This window comes from Molossus molossus, unplaced genomic scaffold, assembly GCF_014108415.1.
Source record: "Molossus molossus isolate mMolMol1 unplaced genomic scaffold, mMolMol1.p scaffold_m16_p_13, whole genome shotgun sequence".
NCBI lineage: Eukaryota > Metazoa > Chordata > Mammalia > Chiroptera > Molossidae > Molossus > Molossus molossus.
Window position 1 is genome coordinate 45,476,025 of NW_023425348.1, and position 27,962 is coordinate 45,503,986.

The window sequence follows — 27,962 nt, forward strand, 5'->3', positions numbered from 1 at the left end:
GGGTTGTAGGCTCGATCCCCAGTAGGAGGCATGCAGGAGGAAGCCAATGGATGTTTCCATCTCACATCGATGTTTCTATCTCTCTTTCTCTCTTCTTCTCTCTCTAAAAAAAACCAATAAAAACATATATATATAGCCCTGGCCGGTTTGGCTCAGCGGTTAGAGCGTCGACCTGCGGTCCTGAGAGACCCGGGTTCGGTTCCCGCTAAGGGCGCGTACCTCGGTTGCAATTTGTTCCCGGCCCTGGTCGGTCGTGTGGGTGGCAGCCACTTGATGTGTTCCTTTCACGTCGATGTTTCTCTCTCTCTCTGTTCCTCTCTCTCCCTCCCACACTACCTGAACAAAAAAATGGGAAAATATCCTCGGGTGAAGATAAAAACAAACAAACAAACAAACAAACAAACAAAAATATATATATATATGAGAAAAGGCACAGATTTAAAGACAATAGATATTAACACTAATTTTCCAGAGCTGCTGTTGGAGATGACAAATTAAATGAAACTGATAAACATTTCCCAAAATAGGCTCCTCTGATTCTGTTTGGGGGATTGTAAATATTTGTTAATGACTTGATTACTTGGGTTTCCAGCTTCATTGCTGTATTAGTTTCTGGGGCTTTCTTAACAAATTGCCACAAACTGGGTGGCTTCATACAATAGAAATGTGTTCTCTCCCAGCCGTGGAGGCCAGAAATCTGAAATGAAGGTATTGGCAGGGTTGGTTCTTTCTGAAGGCTCTGAGAGAGAAACCCTCCATGCCTCTCCCCTAGCTTCTAGAGGCTACTGGCAAACTGTGATGTTCCTTGGCTTGGGGTGCATAACTAATGGCAAGGCTCTGACTCTGTCTTCACATGGCCTCCCCCTTGGTATCTCTTCGTCTCAAAGCCTCCTCTTCCTTCTCTAATAAAGACATCATTCATTAGATGTAGGGCCCACCTAAATCCAGGATTGATGTCATCCTGAGATTCTTTTTTTTTTTTTTATCTTCACCCGAGGACATTTTTTTCCCCCATTTTTTGTTCAGGTAGAGAGAGGAACAGAGAGAGAGAGAGAAACATCTATGTGAAAGGGACACATCAAGTGGCTGCCACTTGGCATGACCAGCCAGGGCCGGGGACAAACTGCAACCGAGGTAGGCGCCCTTAGCTGGAACCGAACCCAGGTCTCTCGGGATCGCAGGCCAATGCACTAACCGCTGAGCCAAACTGGCCAGTGCCATCCTGGGATTCTTAACTGCCAAAACTCTACTTCCAAATAAGGTCACATTCACAGGTACAGGTGTTAGGATTTGGACTGACAGAAATACCCCAGATGTATTAAGGGTATGCTACCACAATAAAGTGAGTTGTAATCTTTTTGCTGGTGGAGAGTCTTGCCTTCAATTTGTAAAAACGCAACATCTGTGCAACATAATAAAGTGAAGTGCAATAAAATTAGGTATACCTGTATCTTTTTAGGAAACACAATTCAACCCACTATATCTAGTATGCTTTTTTTTGGGTTAATCCTCACCTAAGGATATTTTTTCCATTGCATTTTTTACAGAGCATGGAAGGGAGGGAAGGAAAGAGGAAGGGAGAGAGAGAGAGGGACAGAGACAGAGAGAGAGAGAGAAACATCGATGTGAGAGAGACATATCTATTGGTTGCCTCCTGCACTTGCCCTTACTGGGGCTGAATCTATAACCCAGGTATGAGCCCTTGCCTGGGAATTGAATCCGCCAGAGCTCAGCCAATGCTCTAACCACTAAACAACACTGGTATAGTTTTTTTTTTTAATTTATGAATTTGAGCAGCGTAATTTATGTAAAGTATCTTCCTAATGGCAAACTTCCCTCAATTCTCTTCTGACCTTTGTTAGTAACAACCTTCACTTCAGCTCTTACAGCATGAAAAGCATCTGATACCCTAATTAACCCTTTTTTTCTGCCCTGAGAGTTCTGCAAGGTGAGTCATTTTGTGGATAAGAAAACAGGTAGAACCCTGGCCAGTTTGGCTCAGTGGTTAGAGTGTTGGCCTGTGGTCCAGAGAGACCTGGGTTCAGTTCCTGCTAAGGGCACGTACCTCGGTTGCAGTTTGTCCCTGGCCCTGGTTGGGCCCTGTGGGACGCAGCCACTCGATGTGTCCCTTTCACGTCGATGTTTCTCTCTCTCTCTCTCTCTCTCTCTCTCTCACTCTATCTGAACAAAAAATGGAAAAATGTCCTCGGGTGAGGATAAAAAAAAAAAAAGAAAGAAAACAGGTAGAGGAGAAGACTGATTTGACTGAGTACATCCAATCCTGGCTGAGGCAGGATTTGAACCTAGGATGGCAAGGCTATTTTTTTTTTTTTTTTTTATCCTCACCCGAGGACATTTTTCCATTTTTTGTTCAGATAGAGCAGGAGGGAGAGAGAGGAAGAGAGAGAGAGAGAAACATCGATGTGAAGGGACACATCGAGTGGCTGCCACCCGCACGACCAACCAGGGCCGGGGACAAACTGCAACCGAGGTACATGCCCTTAGCGGGAACCGAACCCGGGTCTCTCGGGACCGCAGGCCGACGCTCTAACCGCTGAGCCAAACCGGCCAGGGCGGCAAGGCTCTTTTTTGCTGCTGCTGCGTGGGTGCTTAGGTAGCTGTAATCAGTTCATGCAGATTCATTTGTGGTTTCCTTTTGCTCTTTTTTTAATTCTTCACCCGAGGATACTTTTCTATTTATCATCAGATAGAGTGGGAGGGAGGGAGAGAGAGAGAGACAGAGGGAAACATTGACATGATAGAGCCACATCGATTGGTTGCCTCCTGCAGGGCCCAACCAGGGCCAGGAATGAACGCAACCAAGGGAGGTTCGTGCCCTTGACTGCGACATTGGTCCACAGGTCCACACTCTAACCGCTAAGCCAAACTGGCCGGGCCCTTTTGCTCTTTATTTAATGTGCGCTTTTCCTTTGTGATTTAAACTTTTTTTCAGCTTTATTGAGGTATTTTACTTGTCATTTTAGTTGACAAGTATATGTAATGTATATACTTGTGATATTAATTAATTGATTCATTAATTCAACCTCCATTTACTAAAGCTTTATCCTGTGAGAATCTCTGGGAAAAACTGAGCTCTGACCTCAGAGATGAACCAAATCACCTTTGTCCTTGTCCTGGAGGGCAGTAAATAGATTATTAATATGACAGTGTGAGCAGGCTGTAGGAGCTAAGTGGGCTCTTAACCTAAGCAGGGGTCAGGAGAGGCTTCCTGATGACTATTAGGTCTTAAAAGATAGTCACGATGCAATCTTATCCCTTTAATATTGGCAATTAGAATTAAATATTAGACTAGGCTTTTTATACCCATCTATCAAATGTTAGTAGCGTGTTATTAGTTTTCTAGCACTCTGTCAAGCTAGCATAGCAGGTTTATTTAATAGCCTTCATCACAAAGGGCAGTAACGTCCATTTTCCCAGTATTGGGTCATTTACAAAACATTTTCACAAACTCCTTGTATCATTTGCTGTTACAAAAAGCTCTTTGAGACTGCTTTGTTTATATGCATATATTTTTCTTATTTCATTTTTTAGCTAAACTCAAAAATTATAATGTAATTTTTCCTCCAATGTAATTTTTCAAAAAAAGTATAGCAAAAGTTTAAAAATTAAAGTAGATAACTTTAGAACTTAGACTCATTCAAATTGTATTAACTGAGAATTAAACCAGGGTCTGGTTTCTTATCCTAACTTGATCAATCCGCTCCTCTCTCTGGGTCTCAATTGCCTCTACTGTAAAACAGTCATGTGAAGGATATTGAGGCTGAAGGATTAAATGAGATAATGGATTTTAGACACTAGCACAGCACCTGGCTCAGAAAGATTGGTTCTCCTAACATGGTCTCTAATGTCCATTTTCCTGCAATTCTAAAGTGATTCTTTTTTGTTATTGTTAAGCCTCACCAGAGGATATTTTTCCATTGAGCTTCTTAGAGTGGAAAGTAGGAAGTAGGGAGGGAGGGTGAAAGGATAGAGAGAGAGAGAGAGAGAGAGAGAGAGAGAGAGAGAGAGAAACATTGATGCGAGAGAGATACATGGATTGATTGCTTTCTGCATGACCCAGACCAGGGCCTGGGATCGAACCTGCAACCCAGGTACATGCTCTTGACTGGGAATCGAATCCTTTGACCCTTCAACCCTTCAGTCCAAGGGTGAACACTCTAATCGCTGAGCCAAACCAGCCAGGGCAAAGCGACTCTTAAAGTAATCCTCCAGCCCACACTTGTGCCAAGGCTCCTGAAGAGATGCTTTGAGAGACAAGGGTTCAAAGCCAGCTCATTAACATAGCTGGGACAAAACCATCTCACAGTTCTCATTAATCAGATAGTAACAGGCAAAGGATAGTGTTTTGACAGTGTCATTTTGCCCCTGAGTTTGTTTTAGTTGGGTTGCAGAAAAAAATTGAATGTGGTAGAAATAATCAACACAAAATAAAACTGACAATGGCTAAAACTACACATGGTAAAATTTATTATGGCTGGAAAAGCAAACTGAATTATCCCATCTTTGTTGATGGCATTGAACACTGCAAAGTTGACCCCTGGGAAAATTCCACTTGGTAGAAATAATCAACACAAAATATAACTGACAATGGCTCAAATTGCTCCCAGGAAAAGGTGAAGTTGGTGGAAATAATGACTAGAAATTTCATAACAGCTGAAGCGATAATCAGTAAAAATTGATAAAGGTAACTGATGAATCAAATCTTCCTTGTAAAATTGATAGAGAAAAGCATATATGTTGATGAAAATTCAATATAGAAAAATCTAGAAAAGTTAGAAATTGTTTAACTGTGCCTCATAGAAAATTTATCAAGGAATTAAATTGGCTTAATGGAGTTAATTCCTTAAATATTTTAATACATTTATTAATAATAATACAATTCTGCCCTGGCCAGTTTTGGCAGGGACTTGGAGAGATAATTCTCAAATTAGATGAAGGGTCTGGACTATAAATGGCACTTTATAATATTCAAAACACTTTCATACATATTGTTTTATTGGATTCTCCTAGTAATTTTATGAGGTTACAGGGAAGAAATCATTCCTTCCATTTACAGATGTAAACACTGAGGTTCAGAAAAGGATTTACTAAAGGTCACTCAGCATGTTCATGGCAAGGTCTAATTTAGGATCTGATTCCCAGATTCCTACTCCAGTAAACTTCCTTATACTGATGCCCCTAATCAGATAATCCTTTACTCACAAGACAGATCAGACTCTTTCTAATTTTGATCACCCAGCCCCCACCCTCTGCCATTAGAAGTAGGGAAAAGGAGGAGGAGGAGTGAAAAGGGTTAAGAAGAGGGGGCCGGTCAATGCAGTTCTGAGAGGGGAAGGGACATAGCCAACATGTCCTAGGCATATTTCTTACCATTCTAAGAAAAGAGAACAGTGGAATAAGATGTCTTTTGGCCCTGGCCGGTTTGGCTCAGGGGTTAGAGTGTCGGCCTGCGGTTCCCGCTAAGGGCACGTACCTTGGTTGCAGTTTGTCCCTGGCCCTGGTTGGGTTGTGAGGGTGGCAACCACTCGATGTGTCCCTTTCCTGTCGATGTTTCTCTCTCTCTCTCTCTCTCTCTCTCTCTCTCTCTCTCTCTCTCTTCCTCTCTTTCCTTCCCACTCTATCTGAACAAAAAATGAAAAAAAGTCCTCGGGTGAGGATAAAACAATAAAATAAAAAAGATGTTTTTTGGGGGTGGGAGTGGGATTTTAAGGCTGGGAGAATAGGATGAAAAATGAGATATGCAGTTTGAAAAAAGACAGTGCCTGATGTACTTTGAGAAAGTGATTCCTAAGGGATAGCAGTATAACTAGATTTAGAAGGGGTGAAGCTGACAGATTGGCTGCAGTAGGACTGTTAAATTCTGATCTAGGCAACATGGGCTTTCACTGGTAGGCCTGCAGTTCTCCTGTGGGCTGGCTAGTGGAGCTCCAATGTCTCAGTGTTTCTCGTGCAACACCGCAGAATAATGACATGAAATCTATATGTAATTGAATACAAGATTTATGCTAACTCAGAGATTATCTGATACCATATTTTATATTATAGGAGAACTGGACACAGAAAGGAAAGCTTTTTTAAGTGTAGACATTTATTGAGTCTATAGACAATGCTTTTAGTAGAGCTTTGTAGAGCTTTCACAATAACTCTGTTCCTCCAGACTCACTCCCCTCCCCACAGTAATCTCTGGCCCGCAGATTAGAGATCACTGCTGTAAGAATTCAGATATAAGGAAAATCAGTGTGCCTAAAATATGTTCTAGGGAAGATTATGAAGCTAAAGGTGTGGAAAGACCAGAAGAAGAAAAAATTTGAGAAGACACAATGAAAATTAAGAAAATTCTCCCTTCTAATGTAATGGTTTTACATGAATTTTATTTTATTTTTTTCTTTATTGACTTTAGAGAGAGAGGAAGGGAGAAGGAGAGGGATATAGCAACATTGATGACAGAGAACATCGATTGGCCGCCTCCTACATTCCTGCATTCCCCCACTGGGGATCGGTTTCACAACCTGGCATGTGCCCTGACCAGGAATCGAACCTTCGACCTCTTGGTACATGGGTCAATGCTCAATCACTGAGCCAAACCGGCCAATCCTATCAGTCATCAAATAAACCTTCATTCAACCTGTCTACTCATTACACCCTATATTTCTTCTTCTTTTTTTTTAATCCTCACCCGAGGACATTTTCCCATTTTTTGTTCAGATAGAGTGGGAGGGAGAGAGAGAGAGAAACATCGACTTGAAAGGGACACATCGAGTGGCTGCCACCCGCACGACCCAACCAAGGCTGGGGACAAACTGCAACCAAGGTACATGCACTTAGCGGGAACTGAACCCGAGTCTCTCTGGACCGCCGGCCAATGCTCTAACCGCTGAACCAAACCGGCCAGGGCAGGCCTTACATGAATTTTAAATAAACACCATTATTTGTTTTAATAGTGGAAATGTTGAGCTCCCAGAAAAACCAGACAGGTCTAGTCCTGAACCCCCTCTGAGGACAATAGGAAGCCATCAAAAGATTTTAAGCAGCAAAGATATGGTTGTTGGGCCCTGGCCATTTTGGCTCAGTGGTTGAGCATTGGCCCATGCACTGAAGGGTGTTGGTTCAATTCCCAGTCAAGGGCACATACCTGGATTGCAGGTTTGATCCCTGGCCTGGTTTGTGAGAGACACATCAATGTTTCTCTCTCTCTCTCCCTCCTTTCCACTCTCTCTAAAAACCAATGAGAAAATATCCTCGGGTGAGGATTAACAACAACAATAAAAAGATATTGTTGTTGGGTATGGAAATTGTATTTTTGAGAATAGTCTTATAGCTTAAAAAATTATGTGCTCCTTTTATACATTCAGGCAATGTAAAAATTAAAATTACTTTATGCTCAGGCTGGTTTGGCTCAGCGGTTAGTGTCAGCCTGCATTCCGGAGAGACCTGGGTTAAGTCTCCACTAAGAGCACGTACCTCAGTTGCAGCTTGTCCCTGGCCCTGGTTGGGTCATGTGGGTGGCAACCACTCGATGTGTCCCTTTCACACTGGTGTTTCTCTCTCTCCCTCCCACTCTATCTGAACAAAAAAAATATTGAAAAAATGTCCTCGAGTGAGGATAAAATAAATAAATAAAAAATAAAAATAAACAAATAAAATAAAATTACTTTACATCTGCCCTGGTCGGTTTGGCTCAGCAATTGTAGCGTTGGCCGCCTGTGGACCAGAGAGTCCGGGGTTCGGTTCCCACCAGGGGCACATACCAAAAAAAAAAATGTATATATATATATTATATATATATGTGTGTGTGTGTGTGTGTGTGTATGTGTGTGTATAATTACTTTACATCTGACACCCTTTTCTCCAGGATAATCACTGATATTTTGGGACACATCTTTCTTGAAATGTCTCTGAATACAGAATATTGTCTCAAACTTCCTATAAAGTTGGACCATTCTAAATATGCTGTTCTGTAATCAATTTTTCCCTAGAGAATAAAATGTGAATAGCTTTTTATGTCATTGAATAGATACATGTCATTATATCATTATTTTAAATGGCTCCTTAGCACTGCATTGTTTGTATATAATTCAATCAGCCCCTGTTGATGGACATTTCCGTTTTCCCCCTATACAACAACTTCATGCATTCATTCCCGCCCCCCGCCCCCAAATTGTCCGTTGGTCTTTTGAAGGTAAAATTTAGAAAGTAATGGAGCTGAGTCAAGATTTATGTCCTTTTTACATTTGGATTCAAGTTGCCAAATCGTCCTTGGATTTGCAGGGAGACCAGGAGGAAGCTGCTGCGTTAGTTTTGTGAGACAGTGGCAATGGGGATGGGGAAGAGAGCAGTCTCACAGGTGATCTAATCCATTTAGGCCTGTCCTTGGTGGGGTGGCATATTCCTTTCCTTTTTCCTCTCTTTCACTTCTTTTCTTAACATGGAGGCAGAACTGTGAACTGCGTCTGCCAGCATTTCGCAGGGACCGGAGAAGGAAGGCGGGAGACTGTGGCGCATGCTGGAAAATGTAGTCCGTCAGCCTAAGCGGCGGAGTGTGTGTGTGGGGGGAGGGGGTGCGCGCGCGCGCGCGCCTAAAGAAGTTGGAGATACTGAGAACATCGCCACCTGGGGATGGGGCCGTGGGGCGCCTTAACTACTCCCACATGTGGTCTTTGAGTCTACAAAAGCCGCCCCAGGATGGTCGGCTTTATTCCATTGTCAGTGACCGCGGTGGGCGCTGCCCCTCGGCCTCCGGCGCGCGGCGGCCGGCGTAGGCCGCGCGCGGGCCGGAGCAAGGCATGCCGGGAGTTGTGGTCCCAGCTCGCTGAAGCTGTGGGACGTGTCGCGGCGCGGCGCTGCGCCGGCTCCTCCTTCCCCGCCCTTCTTATAGGTCCCCGGCTCCCTCCCTTCGCCTCCTCCTCCCTCGCCCGCAGCGGAGCGTCCCCTCCCCCACCCGTCGGGCTTCTCGGCTGCTACTGCAGAGGATTCAGAGCGGAGTCGCTGAGGAGGAGGAGGCTCCTGGTCCCTGCGCGCCATCCGCCACCTTACTGGACACAGGCGAGGGAGCGAGAGCGTCGCCTCTGTAGCCTCCAGAGAAGACAAGGGCATCGCCGCTTCAGCCACCGCCGCCGCCGTTTTCGCCTGCAGCGGCTCGCCGGTGAGGAGACCCCCCCACCCCCACCCCCACCCCCCACCCGGGTCCACTCGCCCTGAGCCTGGGCCGGTGGTACTGGGGAGAATGAGAGTGGGGGCTGCGGAGCGCGGGCTCAGGGAAGGGGGTTGAGGTCGCGATGGAACGGCGGGCTGGCAGGGGAGACTTGTCCGGGCGCGGGCTGGGGGTGGGGTGAGGGTGGGACCCAAGCAGGTTGGGGGGGGCGACCCGAGAAGGGGACTTCCAGTGAGGAATAACCAGACCTGAGTCAGGAGCGTGGGGTTGGGGGGTTGGGGTGGAATTTGGGATGGTTTTGGGCAAGCTGGATGATGAGGCTGGAGGGGGGTGGCTTTTAATGGGGGAGGGGACTGAATGAGGGTGGTGGATTTGGGGTTGGCTTGGAGGAGTTGACAGTTTGGGATCCGAGCTGGGGTGTGGGGTAGGGGGTAATTTCAATAGAGAGTGGGATAGCAGGATTGGATAGGGCTCTTGGGGAGTGTTAATTAAGGAGGGTGGAATTTGGGGTGGACCTAGGGCAGGCTTGTAGGGGTGGTACGAGCTGGGGATGAGGGGCTTGGCATGGGTTAAAACCTGGGCTTGAAGTGGGCATTTGTCATCTAGGGGTGATGGAATTTGTGGAGACTTATGGAGTAGCGTGGGTTAGGAGAGCAGAGGAGGTAGAATTTGGGGTTTTCCTGGGGAGTGTTTATGGAGGTTTGAATAGGAGCTGATGGGGATGGGACTTTCAATGAGGGGAGTGTAATGGTGATCTGGCAGGAGGGGGGCGCGCATTAGAAATTAGGTCCTCAAATGGGCGGACAAGGATTGAAATTGGGAGGGGGAACAGTGGGATGGAATTTAGGGTGATCTTAGAACCACTGGAAGGGGCATTGGTTGCTCCTTGGGTGCAGGTTCAAGGCAAAGGGCACAGAAGACGCTGCTGAGCTGGACTCAACTGAAAGAATGAATAGTGGCAGGTGGTGAGCCAGGTTGGGGGATGGTATCTTGAAGAAAATGTCCCTTGGTCAAGGTGGCAGAGGGAGTTTAGGAGAAAGAATGTCTGAGGTGAACTGGTAGGACAGGAGAGGTGATTGCTGATGATGAGGTGGCAGAGGGGTTATTTAAGGAGTGGGAAATATGGAGTTGGTGTGAATGGGGCAGAGAGGATGAAGAGGGCCAGTGAACAGTGCTGGGAAGAGGTGGATTGGATGAAAAGGAAGGATTTTTGATAGAGACAGAAGAGGGTTAGTGGTTGGACTTAAGTAGACAGCTTTGGAGGCTGTGGTTTGGGAGAGACAGTAATCAGATGAGACTTTGTAGGGGAGAGAGAAGGCACATTAAAGATTCTCTTTCCTAGAGGACATCTTAAGCTGTTAGTTTAATCTTTTTATTTCTTTTCATTTATGTTAGTATATTTGGAAGTAAATCAACTCAAAGGGTGAGGTTAAGAGGGTCTTCAGTTAAGGTAGAATTAAGGAGGGGAGAATGTCTTCTCTTACAGGCATACACTTTGGAGATAGTGCGATTTGGGTCCAGATCACCATAGTAAAGCGAGTATTGCAATCAAGTGAGTTGTGATCTTCTTGCTGGTGGAAGGTCTTGCCTTAAATTTGTAAAAACTGCAACATCTGTGAAGTGCAATAAAGCAAAGTGCAGTAAAATGAGGTATATCTGTGTTCATATAACAAGAAGGTTGGGAGAAAAAACCCAATCCCAAACTAAAGGTGGAGAAGATAAAACTGGAATGTGACAGAATATGATGTCTCTGGCCTTCTCCTTTCTGCCTTCTCCCTGGTGCGTTTAAAAATTAGTACTGGAATTTGTAACTAAATAGATTTGATGGGCTTGGGGTAGCATTCCTTGCTTGAGAACTGGTGAATGAGACTGAAAAATATGAGGCTGAATTTATTTTCTAGTCAAGAAGCATGCATGTATGCAGAAAAAGCTTAGGCCTTTTTTTTTTCCTCCTAAAATTGATTGCTTGAAGACTCCATCTATTGGTGTCCTGGTTTGCAAGGCAATTAGGCCCATCATTGTATTGCAGGCTAATAATCCTGAGATGAATCTTGGCACCACTACTTACGTAAACAGAGAGGACAGGAAATACAGAAATGTCATAAATATTCATTGGTAAGATGGTTTAGTATTGATGGAGTTTGATTCTCTTTTGACATTACTTGATAAAATTTATAATAATTGGACTATATTTCTATAGATTGAATTTTCTTCTGAAGGAATTCAGGTGGTCAGAATTTTATCAGGTGTGGATAAAACCATATAGAATCAAAAAAAAAAGAAAAGCCCTGGCCGGTTTGGCTCAGCGGTTAGAGCGTCGGCCTGCGGTCCTGAGAGACCCGGGTTCGGTTCCCGCTAAGGGCGCGTACCTCGGTTGCAGTTTGTCCCCGGCCCTGGTTGGTTGTGCGGGTGGCAGCCACTCGATGTGTTTCTTTCACATCGATGTTTCTCTCTCTCTCTCTGTTCCTCTCTCTCCCTCCCACTCTACCTGAACAAAAAATGGAAAAAAAATGTCCTCGGGTGAGGATAAAAAAAAAAAAAAAAAAAACAACCATATAGAATCATTCTATTTATTTTTTAGGGGATGACATTGAAGTAGACACATTACATTAACTACAGAAACAATATCTCCAATTTTATTTAAAGTTTAATAATATGCTTATTCTCATGGCAGAATGGTGATGCTAGAAGGTAGAGAGGATGTGCCATGGAAGAAATATCTTTAGGGAAACACTTTTCTGGACTTAATTGCATTAACTATGATATGTTAAAGAAGTGGCTGTTGATTTTAGAGCTCAAACTGAGAAAAAAATGGCGAGGGATCTAAAAAGACTGAAATTGGCACCATTGGATCAAAATCATTCTTTTTTTGTTTAAGCTTCAGAGTTCAGCTCACAAACAAATTTTCTTTGGCTTTCACAGTTGAGCATATTAAAATACCCAGTGTTTAGAATGCTCTTTTTTTTTTAATAGTTCCAAGATAGGCAGAGTGATGGAAGGTTAGACTTATTTTCAGAAGAAAGTTTTTTTTTTAAATTAGAAACCTTTCCTTTTTTTTTTTTATCCTCACCCGAGGACATTTTTCAATATTTTGTTCAGATAGAGTGGGAGGGAGACCGAGAGAGAGAAACATCGATGTGAAAGGGACACATTGAGTGGTTGCCACCCACACAACCCAACCAGGGCCAGGGACTAACTGCAACTGAGGTATGTGCCTTTAGAGGGAACTGAATCTGGGTCTCTCTGGACCGCAGGCCGACGCTCTAACCTCTGAGCCAAACCAGCCAGGGCAGGAACCTTTCTTTATTACAAAAAAAATCAGGTTTGAGTCATTCGGTGAGAGTATAATCTAATTAATGCAATCATATCTCCTCATAATTTTACCTTGGGGTTCTGACATTGTTTTTGTGGATCTGCAGGCTTGATATAGAGGTGAGATATTTATATTTTTAAAGCCGTAGCTTTCGAAAGCTCAGAATGAAAAGTAATCACCTGGGAGAAATGTCTTGGTGGATTCCCCTACTTCATCCTCACAACTGTGGTCACCTGTGCTATAGAAATGTAAAGTGGTTTAGTACCTTTGTTTGCCTCATTTGATTCTTCCAATATTCTGGTGAGAAGGGGAGAGCAGAAAGAGGTATTAGTAGATAGGCACCTTGATAAAATGAATAGCCTGTGAATTCAGGGGTCAAGAGTCCTGGGTTCAAATCCCCATTCTAGAACTTGATAGCTGAGTGGTTTCGGTAGTCATGAAAGATCTTTCATACTTAGTGGTAATGGTTGTCCAACATTGGGAATGTACTTACACTGAATCGTACACTTAAATATGGTTAAGAAATCTTTCATACTTCACAAAGCTGTCTAAGGGAACAAATCAGTTAATGTCCTGAAATAACTTTATGTCATGAAAACTCTGCATATATGAAATATTTATTTATTTACTTATTGCCTGCTAAGTGCCACTGGAAATGAAAATGAACAAAAAACAGCTTTCAGTATAGTGAGAGAGACATGATTTAAAAATAGTGAGAGAAGTGAGGCAAAACTAATGTAGTGGCGGAGAGTGTGGTTCTGAGGTTTGTACACCATTTATTAGTTGTGTGACCTTGGACACAATGGTCTCATCTATAAAGTGGGCCTAAGATACCTAATCTCATAAGTTGTTTTGAGGATTAAACAGAATAAACTATGGAAAGCATTTAATACAGTGTGTTACATAGTACACATTAAAAAATATTAGTTGCTTCCATTATTAGATAGGAAGACTAGAATGTGAATAGCCTTGTTTGTCCTATCATTGAGTTCTTAGTATTATGATGTTCTACTATTTATTAAGGATATATTATTTTGTATTATCATCTCATAGTTTATCTACATATTTGCTTGCTTGTACTGTAGTATAGGAACTTTAAATAGTAAAGTACTAAACATGTTAGCTGTTAGCTTTCTCATATATAAAACAAGAAGGAAAAACTCCTCTGAGAGCCTGGCCCTTGTGACTCAGTGGTTGAGCATCGACCCATGCATCAAGAGGTTGCTGGTTCGATTGCCAGTCTGGGCACATGCCCAGGTTGTGGGCCAAATCCCCAGTAGGGGCATGCTGGAGGCGACCAGTCGATGTTCTTTCTTATTGATGTTTCTATTTCTCTCTCACTCTCCATTCCTCTCTCTCAAGATCAATAAAAAAAAAAGATTAAAAAAAAAAGCTCTTCTGAGAGGTTAAATGACATGCTTAAGATTATAGTCCGTAAGTAGAAGAGTCTGGGTTACAGCCTCCCCAAATTCTGATTCCTCAGCCCTGTTGAATCTTTTTCAAATTGTTAAGCCATATGTATAAAAGTACATATAACATACATCTTCAACTTAAAGAATGATAAGTTGAAGGCCTGTTTTTGCTACCAGCTTAACAAAAGGGAGATTTCTAGTACCTTTAAAGCCTCTAGCAATTTCCTAGCTGACTGAATCTCCCTCCTTCTTTCTCCCTCAGAAGTAACCAGTTTCCTGAATTTTGTGTAAGCCATCTCTTGCTTTTCTTTATAGTTTTACCAAACAAGTACATGTCCTAAACGATATCTTTTTTACTTTTGTAACTTTATGTAAAAAGAATTATAGTGTAAGTATTCTTAATGTGACTTGCTTTATTCTTATTTTTTAATTTTAAAAGAGCTTTATTTCTTCTGTTAAAATAACATATGCTCATGGTGGAATATGGAAATTACAAAAAAGTAAAAGGGAGCAAAAGTATTGTCTGTAGTCCCATTATCCAGCAATACTTCTTTCTTTCTTTCTTTTTTGGTTAGTCCTTACCCGAGGATATTTTTCCATTGATTTTTAGAGAGTGGAAGGGAGGGAAGAGTGGGGAGAGAGAGAGAGAAACATCATTGTGAAAGAGGCACATCAATTGGAATCGAATCTGCAACCTAGGTATGTGTTCTTGACTGGGAATTGAACCCACGACCAATGCTCTCGTTCTACCTGCTGAGCCAAACCAGCCAGGGCCCCAGTAACACTTTGTAACCTAGATAGCAAGAGGAAGCCACTTTGCATTTATGGGTGATCAGATTATCCAGGTGTGGATCTATCATATTTGGAAATAGAAATTGGAGGGAGTAGTAGTAGCAGCCTTTGTGAGCTGTGAAAAAGCATTGTCTTAGAGCTTTTCTCTCATTGGCAGGACTTCTTTATTTGCTAGAGACTAATTCTTTGTTATACCAGCTTAGAGCTTCATGTCATGTTTGTTTTTTTTTTTTTTTTATCCTTACCTGAGGACATTTTTCCATTTTCTGTTCAGATAGAGTGTAAGGGAAAGAGAGAGGGGGAGGGAGAGAGAGAGAGAGAGAGAGAGAGAGAGAGAGAGAGAGAGAGAGAGAGAGAGAGAGAAGGAGAGGGAGAGAATAGACGTGAAAGGAACACATTGAGTGGCTGCCACCAGCACGACCCAACCAGGGCCGGGACAAACTGCAACCAAGGTACGTGCCCCCAGCAGGAACTGAACCTGGGTCTCTCTGGACCTTAGTTCGACACTCTAACTGCTGAGCCAAACTGGCCAGGGCTTTGTGTAATGTTTTGATAAGTCTTTTGGTCAGAATTTTTGTGCATCTTTCTTTTTGCAGAAATATAGTCTGGTACATTGATTCTTACCTGATTGTTCAGGAGGGTCTGTTATCTGCTGTACAGAGTACTATGAATAGGATACATAGTATACATATCAGTTACACATATCAAAAGCTTAGCAACCTAAACATCAAGAATTTTTTGTCCAAGAGATTTGAGATCCAAATTTATTAATTATCTGTTGGTACTTCAGTTACTTATCTGTAAAATTAGGCTCAGATGAGATAAATGTGAAAATACTTCTTAAACTGTAAAGGACTATATAAATGTTAGCTTTTAATTTTTTTTCCTCCTAGTTTACAAAACACATCAGGATGGCACCCCACACAGAGATAAAACGCCTGCCATATTTGGTTTATTGCCTTTCTGAAGAGTTTTGCCAGTGGAGGAGGGGGTACATGGTCAATTCAGTTTCTCCTTTGAAACTTGAAGATCGTTGGATATAGTAGGACATAGAAGGTGTTAAAGAACTTTCTCCTAGGGAAGTTATGAAGCCTGGATCCACATTAATTGTATCTCAAAAATGAAGCTATTGAAGTGGAGAATGCAGTATACAAACATACATAGTTATTTTCTCATTAGCTTTCTACCTGAAACTTATTAGAGAGACAAAGTGAGATGAATTATTTGTGCATATGTAGAAGGGAGATAATACTCCATTGTTGGGTTGTTGTGTGTATTAAAGAGATATGAAGGACAAAGAACCTGGAACATTGACTAGCACATACATAGTTTGTGTTTAATATGGTAGCTATAATTATTGTTATTATTTTTAATCCTCACTCGAGGACATTTTCTCAAATATCTTCATATAGAGTGGGAAGGAGAGAGAGAGAGAGAGACAGAGAGAGAGACATTAACGTGAGAGGGACACATTGACTCTCTGGGCCAATACTCTTTAATTGCTGAGCCAAACCAGCCAGGGCTACAATTATTATTTTTATTTTATTTATGAATTGTTTACAGCTATTCTTTCTTCCAAGATATTCTTTTGTTAATCAGTATTTTCCTGAGCTGCAACTCCCCTCACTCATTTTACATTTGTATTATAATTTTATTTTAATATTATAGGTAAAACAGAACAAAGAAACATAAATCCACAATTGCAATGCAGTCCAAGGCTAAGGAGCTAGTAGTCTTAAGGGTGACAGATATGTTTAAAACATCTATACAACAAATATCTATTGAGTGATTATTAGATGATAGTAAGGGAGTGCTGGGAGTATGGGATACAAAAATTAAAATTCCCTGCTCTTAAGGAACTTATAGCTTATAGTCAACCTAGTGAGGAGACAGACATGTCACAGATAATTGTAGCATAGTGTGATAAATGCTGCATTGGGGTTGTGGACAAGGGACATGGGGAGGATGGAGGTCGGCATGGCCTGATTGGCCTGGGGGAGCAGAAAGAGAGATACTTGAAGGAGTTAATGCTTGAATTGAGACCTGAAGGGTCTGTGGATGTATTGAGAAAGGAGAGGTTAAAAATGGTTCCTCTTTTTAACAACAGAGTCTTCCTTGATTGTTCCCTCCCAGTGTTCTTGTTGGCCTTGCTTTGTACCTTTTTAAAGGCCTTTCTAGCATGTATACTTACTGTAAAAACCAAATAAGCAAATACATAAATGTGTTGTACTGTCATGCTTTTTTTTTTTTTTTTTTTGGTAGTCCTCACCCAAGGATACTTTTTCCATTGATTTATGGAGAGAGTGGGAGGGAGGAAGGGAGAGAGAGAGATAGAAAGAGAGAGAGAAACACCAGTGTGAGAGGGACACATCAATCCATCGCCTCCTGAAGGACCCCAACCAGGGCCAGGGATCACAACTACAACTCAGGCACATATCCTTGACTGGGAATTGAACCAAAAGCCTATAGTCTGAGGGTCAGATGCTCCAACTGCTGAGCCAAACCGGTCAGGGCTCTACTGTCCTGCTTTTATTCTTTGTTTTTTATTCTCACCTGAGGACATTTTCCCATTTATCTTTAGACAGAATAGAGGGAGGGGAAGAGAGAGAGAGAAACATTGATGCGAGAGAGACGCATTGACTGGCTGCCTCCCGTGCAACCCCGACCAGGGCCGGGGACGAACTGCAAGTGAGGTACGTACTCTTGGTGGAAATTGAACCCGGGTCTCATTGGTCAGTGCGCCGATGCTCTCCTGACCGCTGAGACAAACTGGCCAGGGCTATGCTTTTTTAAAAAAGTATTATCTTTTTATTTTATTTATTATTTATTTATTTATTTATTTTTCCTATATTGATTTTTAGAGAGAGAGGAAGGAAGAGGGAGGGAGAGAGAGAGAGAGAGAGAGAGAGAGAGAGAGAGAAACATCGATGTGAGAGAGACACATCGAGTGGTTGCCACCCACATGACCCCAACCAGGGCCAGGGACAAACTGCAACCGAGGTACATGCCCTTAGCGGGAACCGAACCCGGGCCTCTCTGGTCCGCAGGCTAACGCTCTAACCGCTGAGACAAACAGGCCAGGGCTATGCTTTTATTCTTTATATATGCTGTGTCTTCCACCTGGAAAGCCCTTTTTCCCTACTGAATTCCTTAATCTTTTTTTTGTTGTTGTTAATCCTACTTTTCCATAGATTTTAAGTTATAGTGGAAGGGAAGGAGGGAGAGAGAAAGAGAAATATGAATGTGAGAGAGAGATATTGATTGGTTGCCTCCGGCAAGACCCTGGCCAGGCTGGGGATCAAAACCTACAACCCAGGTACCTGCTCTTGACTGGGAAACGAACCTGCAAACTTAGGTCCTCGGGCCAAGGCTCTAACTTCAGAGCCAAACTGACCAGGGCTGAATTCCTTAATCTTTACTTCGCCCATTAGATGAAGTGTTCTAATGAACATATTTCATGCTTTTTGCTCTTTTTAGTTTGTTGTTTAGCAGGAAGAGATTTTTGAAGCTATTAAAACTAGCAGAAATTTAAGAAGAGATCTTTATTGATTCTGCTTTCTCAGTAAATGTTGATATTTCTTAGGGTTGGCTTCTTAGCTCACTGACTTTTTAAGATTCTTTCCTTCAGTAGTCTTTCCTATTCTATTAGTTTTTACTGCTACCTATATGTTGATGATTCTCAAATTTCTGTCTCCAGTTCTAACCTCTTCTGAACTCCAGACTTGTATACCTCATTGGCTACTGGCCATCCATATACATTCATTTAGATGATTCTCAAACTCAATATGTACAAAGCAGAACTTATTTTCCCCATCTACTTATTCTTACCTCCCCCATTTTGTACCCCTTCCCACACAAAAAGTTAGAATCATCTCTTTCTATAAGTTTGTCCTAACTTAAAGGTACTACCATCCATCCAGTCATTCAAGATGTGAATCTGTGCCATTAGTCTCTTCTCCCTTCTCTCCTAGTTGAGAATAAATCTGTATAAATATTTCTGCAATTCATCTCCTCTTTCCTACTATTTACCAATTTAGTTCAGACTTGAACCTCACCTGGACGAGTGCACTAGCCTCCTAACTGGTTCCTGTATCACCCATATAGTAAACTTATATTCTACACAACAGCCAGAACATCTACCCAACAGGTTTAAATGTCTGTGTCACTCCCCTCCTTAAATCTCTTCATTGGCTCTGAAGTATAAGCTCCTTGCCATTACATATTAGGCTTTCTGTGACTTGTCCCTATGTATTCCTCCTTTCTGATCTCCCATTACTGGTAATACTGAGCAGCATGTAGTTTCTACAGATATCTTGCAGTTTCACACCTTTCCTCATGCTGTTTCCCTTTTTATTCATCCTTCTAGGTTCAGTGCATCTCCCCTAAGATACCTTTCAGAGGTCTGAAGGTTGTCATAAGTGTCCCTATTTTGTTCACAGTGAGCATCCAGTGCATGTCTCTGTTAATGGTATTTGCCCTGTTTTAGGAAAATAAACTGTTTGCTCTTTCACGTAACTGTAAGTTTCTTGGGGACAGGGACTGTGTCCTATGTATCTTTATAGTCCTAACTCCTCCTGGAGGATATCTTGTGAATGATTAGTTTTTAAACTGCACTTAGTAAGGATGAATGTCAAACCAGTAGTATGATATTCTAATGAGGAGTAAGGTGGTAAGTGTTTTTATGGATGTAGGTTTTATTAGAATTTAGTTGGATTGACAAAGGCTTTGATGATGATGATGATGTATAGCACAAGGTTCAAAAGTAGAATACATTAAGATGGTGTGTTCAGGGTTTTGGGCAAATGTTTTATTTTTTTCTAAATGTTTTTCTTTCAAATTTTTTTCTTTATTGATTTTGAAGGGAGAGGGAGAGAGATAGAAACATTGATGAGAGAGAACATTGGCCACTTCCTGCATGCCCCCCACTGGGGATTGAGCCCACAACCTGGGCATGTGCCCTCACCGGGAATCGAACTGGCGACCTCTTGGTGCATGGGTCGAAGCTCAATCACTGAGCCACACTGGCTGGGTGGCAAATGTTTTCTGTAAAAAATATTTTAGGCTTTGTGGGCCACATACAGTCTCTTATTTTTTCTTTTTCTCCTCATCCCCCCTCCTCGTGTCCCCCCACCCCCCATTTCCCTCCTTATGTTTTATTTTTAGTTCAGCCCTGGCCGTTTTGTCTCAGCGGTTAGAGCGTCGGCCTGCGGTCCGGAGAGACCCGGGTTCGGTTCCCGCTAAGGGCACGTACTTCGGTTGCAGTTTGTCCCCGGCCCTGGTTGGTCGTGCGGTGGCAGCCACTCGATGTGTCCCTTTCACATTGATGTTTCTCTCTCTCTCTCTCTTCCTCTCTCTCCCTCCCACTCTATCTGTACAAAAAATGGAAAAATGTCCTCGGGTGAGGATAAAAAAAAAAAAAAAATTTTAGTTCACAGGTCATACAATAACAGGCCATGGGTATGCATGCCATAGCTTGACAATCTCTGGTATGTTATCAGAAATCAAACTTGAAGTTGTAGAATATTGATAAGCAAAGAGACTAAAGCAAGTTTATATTTCTTGTTTTATTTATTATAAAATTTAGTTCCTTGGGCAGTTAAGCATATCTTTAGTATTGAAAACAGTTGCACAGAATCTTTTTTGTCAAACTTCTCTATTTATGTAAAAGTTTAACATTTGTTATAAAGGGCGATTGATCTCTGAATGAAGGTGCTCTAAGAACACCTTGGTTTGTAAAGCTCTAACACAACTCTCCCTCCTCCTTCCATTTAGGCAGTTGTTTGTGTCCTTTCAGAATATGCTTGTTTTTCTGATGATACAGACTGCTTTTTCTTAAAGACATACCTTTTGAAGGAATGCTGGGCTGATATATTTTTCACAGTAAACGTCAGTCCCTGGCTGAATCGACATTATGATCTTGATTTGCCTTCTGATCATGTCTTTCAATCTTGACATTTTCTGCGGATGCTCTTATTTTCTAGTCTGTTTTATAATTTTTCTACATATCCTATTTTTATTGTTTTTAAATTCTTTTAAAAAGTATGTTTCCATTGATTTTAGAGAAGAAGGGAGAGGGAGAGAGAGATAGAAACAATGATGAGAGAGAAACATCATTTGGCTGTCCTGACCAGGAACCAGGGACCTCTTGGTGCATGGGACGATGCTCAACCAACTGAGCCACACCTGCCGACTACATAGCCTAGTTTTCTAATGTGTTCTCCTTCCTCTTTTATTTTTAGTTGATAGCAAGAATCCTTATCTGTTTATATAGTTACACTATTTATACTTTTGCAAATAAAATTATACCATTTTATTTGATCTACACTATATAAGTTGGACATGTTGCATTATTTTCATTTTAAGGATGAAGTAATCAAGACTCAAGAGGGTAATTTGTCTCAGTCCTTAGGATTAGTAGAGGATGAGGATGGAAAGACAAAGACATAATATTTGAGTGATAGGCAATATGCTGGGTGCTTTCTCTCCCTTATAGAACTTGATTCTCACATTTATACTATAGAGCATTATGTCCATTTTACAGAAGAGGAAACTGAAGCAACTGAGACCTTTAGGGATTAAGTAGTTTGCATAGCTAGTAAGAGAAGATAAACTTGTATTTTTTTTTTTTATCCTCACCCGAGGACATTTTTGCATTTATCTTCAGATAGAGCTGGAGGGAGAGAGGAGTGAAGAGAGAGAGAGAGAGAAACATGGATGTGAGAGGGACACATCGACTGGTTGCCACCCACAACAACCCCAACCAGGGCCAGAGACAAACTGCAACTGAGGTACATGCCCTTAGCGGGAACCATACCCGGGACACTCTGGTCTTCAGGCCAATGCTCTAACCACTGAGTCAAACTGGCCAGGGTGATAAACTTGTATTAAAAACCTGATCTGGCCCTGGCCAGTTTGGCTCAGCAGTTAGAGCGTCCACCTACGGTCCAGAGAGACCTGGGTTCGGTTCCCACTCAGGGCACGTACCTTGGTTGCAGTTTGTTCCTGGCCCTGGTTGGTTTGTGTGGGTGGCAACCACTCGATGTGTCTCTTTCATGTCGATGTTTCTCTCTCTCTCTGTCTCTCCCCCGACCCCCATCTGAACAAAATATTGAAAAATGTCCTCAGGTGAGGATAAAAAACAAACAAACCTGATCTGCCTTGCTTCACAGCTCTTGTTCTTTTTACTGTACTATATATAAAGCTCCCTGGTTTTAAACTCTTGTCTATGAGTAATATCTTGGCTAAACATTAGAATCACCTGTAGATCTGTTTTAAGAAAAAGACATATTCTTGTTCTAACAGAACTGTGCTAACAGAACTTCTGTACAGGCAAGTGTGTATATGGGTTTATGTTTATGTAGAAAGTATAACCCTGGTCGATGTGGCTCGATTGGTTGAGCATCATTCCATACACTGTGAGGTTGTTGGTTTGATTACTGGTCAGGGCACATGCTCCAGTTGTGGGCTCCGTCCCCAGTAGGAGGCATGCAGGAGGTGGCCAACTGATGTTTCTCTCTCTCTCTCTCTCCCCCTCTTTTCCTCTCTCTCAAATCAATAAAAACATTTAAAAAAAGGAAAAAGAAAAAAGCATTGATTTGTTGTTCCACTTATTTATGCATCATTGGTGGTTTCTTTTTTTTTTCCCTTAAACACTGACAATGTTTATAGGTTTTTTTAAAAAATATTTATTTTTTATTGATTTTAGTGAGAGAGGAAGGGATAGGGAGAGAGAGATAGAAATATTGATAAGAGAATATTGATTGGCCCCCACTGGTTTTGGACCCACAACCTGGGCTTGTGCTCTGATCGGGAATTGAACTGGCAACCTCTTGGTGCGTGGGTTGATGCTCAACCACTGAGCCACACTGGCCGTGCAAGGGGAAGAATGCTTTATTGCTTTGTTTTATTTTAATTTTTTAAATTGATTTTAGAGAGAGAGGAAGGGAGAGGGAGAGAGAGATAGAAACATCAGTGAGAGAGAACATTGATTGGCTACCTCCTATATGCCCCCCACTGGGGATTTGGCTCACAACCTGTGCATGTGTCCTGACTGGGAATTGAACTGGCGACCTCTTGGTGCATGGGTCGACGCTCAACCACTGAGCCACACCAACCAGGCTGTTTTATTGCTTTTTAAAATAATTGTGGATTTTCTGTTTAGATGCTGTACCAACATTTGACAGCTGGTAGTTTCTTAAAGACCCATTGCCTTGTAGAATCTGAAACCATATCAGTGAGCATTTCATGTTCTGTTACATTAAAATCCATTAGGTCTGGCTGGTGTGGCTCAATGGTTGAACGTCGGTCTGGCTGGTGTGGCTCAATGGTTGAACGTCGACCCATGCACTAAGAGGTTGCCAGTTTGATTCCCGGTCAGGACACATTGCACAGGTTGTGGGCCTGATCCCCAGTGTGGGGCAGGCAGGAGGCGGCCAGTTGATGTTCTCTCTCATCAATGTTTCTATCTCTCTCTCCCTCTCCCTTCCTCTCTCTCTAAAATCAATAAAGGAAAAAAATATATTAACAAAAATTCATTGGTGTTTTTTACTTTGTTTTTTTTTTTTTATCCTCACCCGAGGACATTTTTCCATTTTTTGTTCAGATAGAGTGGGAGGGAGAGAGAGGAACAGGGAGAGAGAGAGAAACATCGACGTGAAAGGAACACATCGAGTGGCTGCCACCTGCACGACCGACCAGGGCCGGGGACAAACTGCAACCGAGGTACGTGCCCTTAGCGGGAACCGAACCCGGGTCTCTCAGGACCGCAGGCCTATGCTCTAACCGCTGAGCCAAACCGGCCAGGGCAGTGTTTTTTACTTTGAATGAATCTTCTACCCATGCATGATATTGTAACATCATACCTTGGTCATTTGGAAAACATTGGTTCACTGAATTATGCAGATTTACTGTATGTTGACATATTCTATTATTACCGTGTCAAAAAGTCACAATTGTTGCCTTGGCCAGTTTTATTCAGCAGGTATAGCGTCGGCCCGCAGACCAGAGAGTTTGCCAGGTTTGGTTCCCGCTAAGGGCACGTGCCTCAGTTGCAGTTTTTCCCCAGTCCTGGTTGGGGTCATGTGGGTGGCAACCACTCGATGTGTCTCTCTCACGTAGATATTTCTCTCTCTCTCTTCCTCCCTGTCTCCCTCCCGCTCTATCTAAAGGTAAATGCAAAAATGTCCTCAGGTAAGGATTAAAAAAAAAATCACAATTGTTAATATCACCACAATCTCATCAGGTAAGTCTTTTCTAATTTTTGCTTGAAAGCTCATATTTTATCATTGGAACAAATACTGACAGTTGTTTTCCTTGAAGTGACAGTCTTACATTGTTCCTTTTAGAAAAAATGCCAAATATCTACATCTGAATAATGAAAATTTGTCTGCCAGTCGTTCTTTCAAGTAAAAATGGTGTTTTATGAAAAGAGCAGTTAGTTCAGCTTGCAAATCAATTGCACAAGGGCTTTTAGTGCTTTTTCTTGAGACAACTCTTGTAGTTTGGTATGCAGAAGTACTTCATGTGTACTTCCTGTCGCATAAACTATTCAAAAGAGTGTAGTTGTGGATTGAGATTTAATAAAAATAATTTTTGTGGCTTCATGAGGAACATTTTTTGTTGTTAATCCTCACCTGAGGATATTTTCCCATTAAGTTTTAGATAGAGTGGAAAGGGGGGAGGGAAAGAGAGAAAGAAACATTGATGTGAGAGACATCGATTGGTTGCCTTCTTTATGACCTAGACTGGGGTCAGGGATAGAACCTGCAACCCAGGTACATGCCTTTGACTGGAATTGAACCCACGACCCTTTGGTCAGCAAGCCAATGCTCTAACCACTGAGCAAAACCAGCGAGGGCAGGAACATTTTAAAAAATTTATACTATTAAAAATGTTTTTTCTATTAGTGTTGACATTCAATATTAGTTTCAGCTATATTGCATAGTGGTTAGATAGTTATATAACTTATAGAGGGATCTAGTATCTCTCTGGCACCTTACATAATTATCACAGTATTGTTGACTATATTCCCTATGCTGAACTTTATATCCCCATGACTATTTTGTAACTGCTAACTTGTACTTTTTTAAAAAAAAATTTATCTTTGCCCTGGCCAGTTTTGCTCAGCTGTTAGAGCATCAACCTGCGGTCCAGAGAGACCCAGGTTTGGTTCCCACTAAGGGCATGTACTTTGGTTGCAGTTTGTCCCCGGCCCTGGTTGGGTTGTGCAGGTGGCAGCCACTCGATGTGTCCCTTTCACGTCGATGTTTCTCTCTCCTGCTCTATCTGAATAAAAAATGGAAAAAATGTCCTCTGGTGAGGATAAAAAAATAAATAAAAATTTATCTTTATTGTTGAAAGTGTTACCGATGTCATTCCTTTTAGAATTTGTACTTCTTTTTTAAATAAATTATTTTATTTTTTCATCCATTTTCTGATAGAGTGGAGGGGAGGGAGGGAGAGAGAGAGAGAGAGACATTGATGTGAGAGAGACACATCAGTCTCTCTCACACATGACCCTGACCAGAGCTGGGGATATGCCCCTGATTGGAATCGAACCCGAGACTCATTGGTCTGTGGGCCGATGCTCTAACTGCTGAGCCAAACTGGCCAGGGCTAATTTGTACTTCTTAATTGCTTCATCTTTTTCATCTAGTCCCCTAACACCCCTCCCACCTGGCAACCATCAGTTTATTCTCTGTGTGTATAAGTTTGCTCTTTTGTTTGCACATTTATTTTGTTTTTTAGAGTCTATATATAAGTAAAGTGATATGGTATTTGTCTTTCTCTGTATGACTTATTTCACTTAGCACAATACCCTCTAGGTCCATCTGTGTTATTGCAAATAGCTGAGTAATTTTTCCTTTTTTTTTTTTTTTTTATTGTTACCTGAGGACATTTTTCCATATTTTGTTCAGATAGAGTGGGAGGGAGAGAGAGGGAGAGAGAGAGAGAGAAACATCGACGTGAAAGGGACACATCGGGTGGCTGCCACTCGTATGACCCAACTAGGGCCGGGGACAAACTGCAACCAAGGTACATGCCCTTAGCAGGAACTGAACCTGGGTCTCTCTGGACCGAAGGCCGACTCTCTAAACGCTGAGCCAAACTGGCCAGGGTGGCTGAGTAATTTTTCATTGTATATATGTACTACATCTTTTTTATCCATTTATTTTCTTTAATTTTAATTTTAATTTTTATTATTATTATTATTTTTTTAATTCTCACCCGAGGATATTTTTCCATTTTTTGTACAGATAGAGTGGGAGGGAGAGAGAGGAAGGGGGAGAGAGAGAGAGAGAAATATCGACGTGAAAGGACACATTGAGTGGCTGCCACCCGCACGACCAACCAGGGCCGGGGACAAACTGCAACCGAAGTACGTGCCCTTAGCGGGAACCGAACCCGGGTCTCTCTGGACCGCAGGCCGACGCTCTAACCACTGAGCCAAACTGACCAGGGCTTTTCTTTAATTTTTAAATAAAATATATTTTATTGATTTTTTTTTTTTTTTAAAGAAAGCGAGAAAGAAACATTGATATGAAAGATACACTCATCGGCTGCCTCCTGCCCGCCCCCCACTGGGGGGATTGAGTCCAAAACCTGGGCATGTGCCCTGACTGGGCATGGAACCAGAGTTTTCAGTCCGTGGGATGATACTCAATCCACTGAGCCACACTGGCCGGGCTTCTTTATCCATTTTTTCTCTCGATGGACACTTAAGTTGCTTCCATATCTTGGTTATTGTAAATAATGCTGCAGTGAACATAAGGATGCATGTATCTTTTTGAATAAGTGTTTTGGGTATTTACGGGTACATACCCAGAAGTAGAATTGCTGGGTCCTTCTTTTCTCTTATTACAGCCTTTGTTTTGAAGTCAATTTTGTCTGATATAAGTGCTATAACTACCCCAGCTTTTTTTTTTAAACTTTTATTCTCAGGAAATAAATCTTTTTCCATCCCTTTACTTTCAGTATCTTTGTCTTTAGATCTGAAGTAGGTCTCTCTGTAGGCAGCATATGTGTGGGTTTGTTTTCTTATTCATTCAGTTATCCTATATCTTTTGATTGGAGCATTTAATCCATTTACAATTAAAGTGATTATTAATTATTTATTTTTTTATCCTCACCTCAGGACATTTTTTTCATTTTTCAGATAAGGTGGGAGGGAGAGAGAGGAAGAGAGAAAGAGAAACATCGATGTGAAAGGACACATCGAGTGGCTGCCACCTGCACGACTCAACCAGGGCTGGGGACAAACTGCAACCAAGGTACATGCCCTTAGCGGGAACCGAACCTGGGTCTCTCTGGACCGCAGGCTGATGTTCCAACTGCTGAGCCAAACTGGCCAGGGCTAAAGTGATTATTGATAGATATGTAGCCATTGCCATTTTATTATTTATATTCTTGGTCTTTATTTTCCTCTTTTTTATGTTTTATTGATATTTTTAGAGAGAGAGAGAGAAAAACATTAATGCTAGAGAGAAACATGATTGGTTGCCTCCCGTACCCACCTTGACCAGGGACCGAACCCACAACTTGGTCATGTACCCTGACTGGGAATCAAACCAGTGACCTTTTGGTGCATGGGATGACCCAACTGAGTCATACCAGTTAGGGCTTCTTCTTAAAGAAGCCTCTAACATTTCTTGAGATACTGGTTTGGTGGTGATGAACTTTTGCCTTTTTTTTTTTTGTCTCAGTGAAGAACATTCTTTTTTTTAATCCTCACCTGAGGACATTTTTCCATTTTTTGTTCAGATAGAATAGGAGGGGGAGAGAGAGAGAGAGAGAGAAGCATTGACATGAAAGGGACACATCGAGTGGCTGCGACCCGCACGACCAACCAGGGCCAGGGACAAACTGCAACCGAGGCATGCGCCCTTAGCGGGAACCGAACCCAGGTCTCTCTGGACCGCAGGCTGACGCTCTAACCACTGAACCAAACCGGCCAGGGTGTGAAGAACATTCTTTAGTGAAACAAACTAGCTATGTTTTTTGGCATGTCTATGAAGAATGCGGTTTGGTGTCACTGCCTTGATTTAATACAAGATGGCTTATATATTTTTTATTGATTGATTTTAGAGAGAGAAAGAAAGATCAGTTGGTTGCTCCACTTACTTATGCAGTCATTGGTTGATTTTTATATGTGCCCTGACCAGGGATCGAGCCCACAACCTCGGCATATTGGGATGATGCTCTCACCAACTGAACTACCCAGCCAGGGCCAAGATGGTGTGTTTATGTGTGTATTTTTTTTAAATATATTTTTTAT

At 42.1% G+C, this 27,962-nt stretch overlaps 1 protein-coding gene across 2 annotated transcripts in view; it reads left to right on the plus strand.

The window, feature by feature from the left end:
• The first annotated feature begins 8,895 nt into the window (after window positions 1-8,895).
• Window positions 8,896-27,962, plus strand: part of FAM168A (family with sequence similarity 168 member A) — a 173,055-nt gene continuing 153,988 nt past the window's right edge. The window contains exon 1 of one of the 2 annotated variants that reach the window (XM_036258313.1): window positions 8,896-9,163. The gene's annotated coding sequence lies outside the window, so the exon portion shown is untranslated. The remainder of the gene's footprint in view (window positions 9,164-27,962) is intronic. The other variant, XM_036258311.1, reaches the window with a different exon arrangement.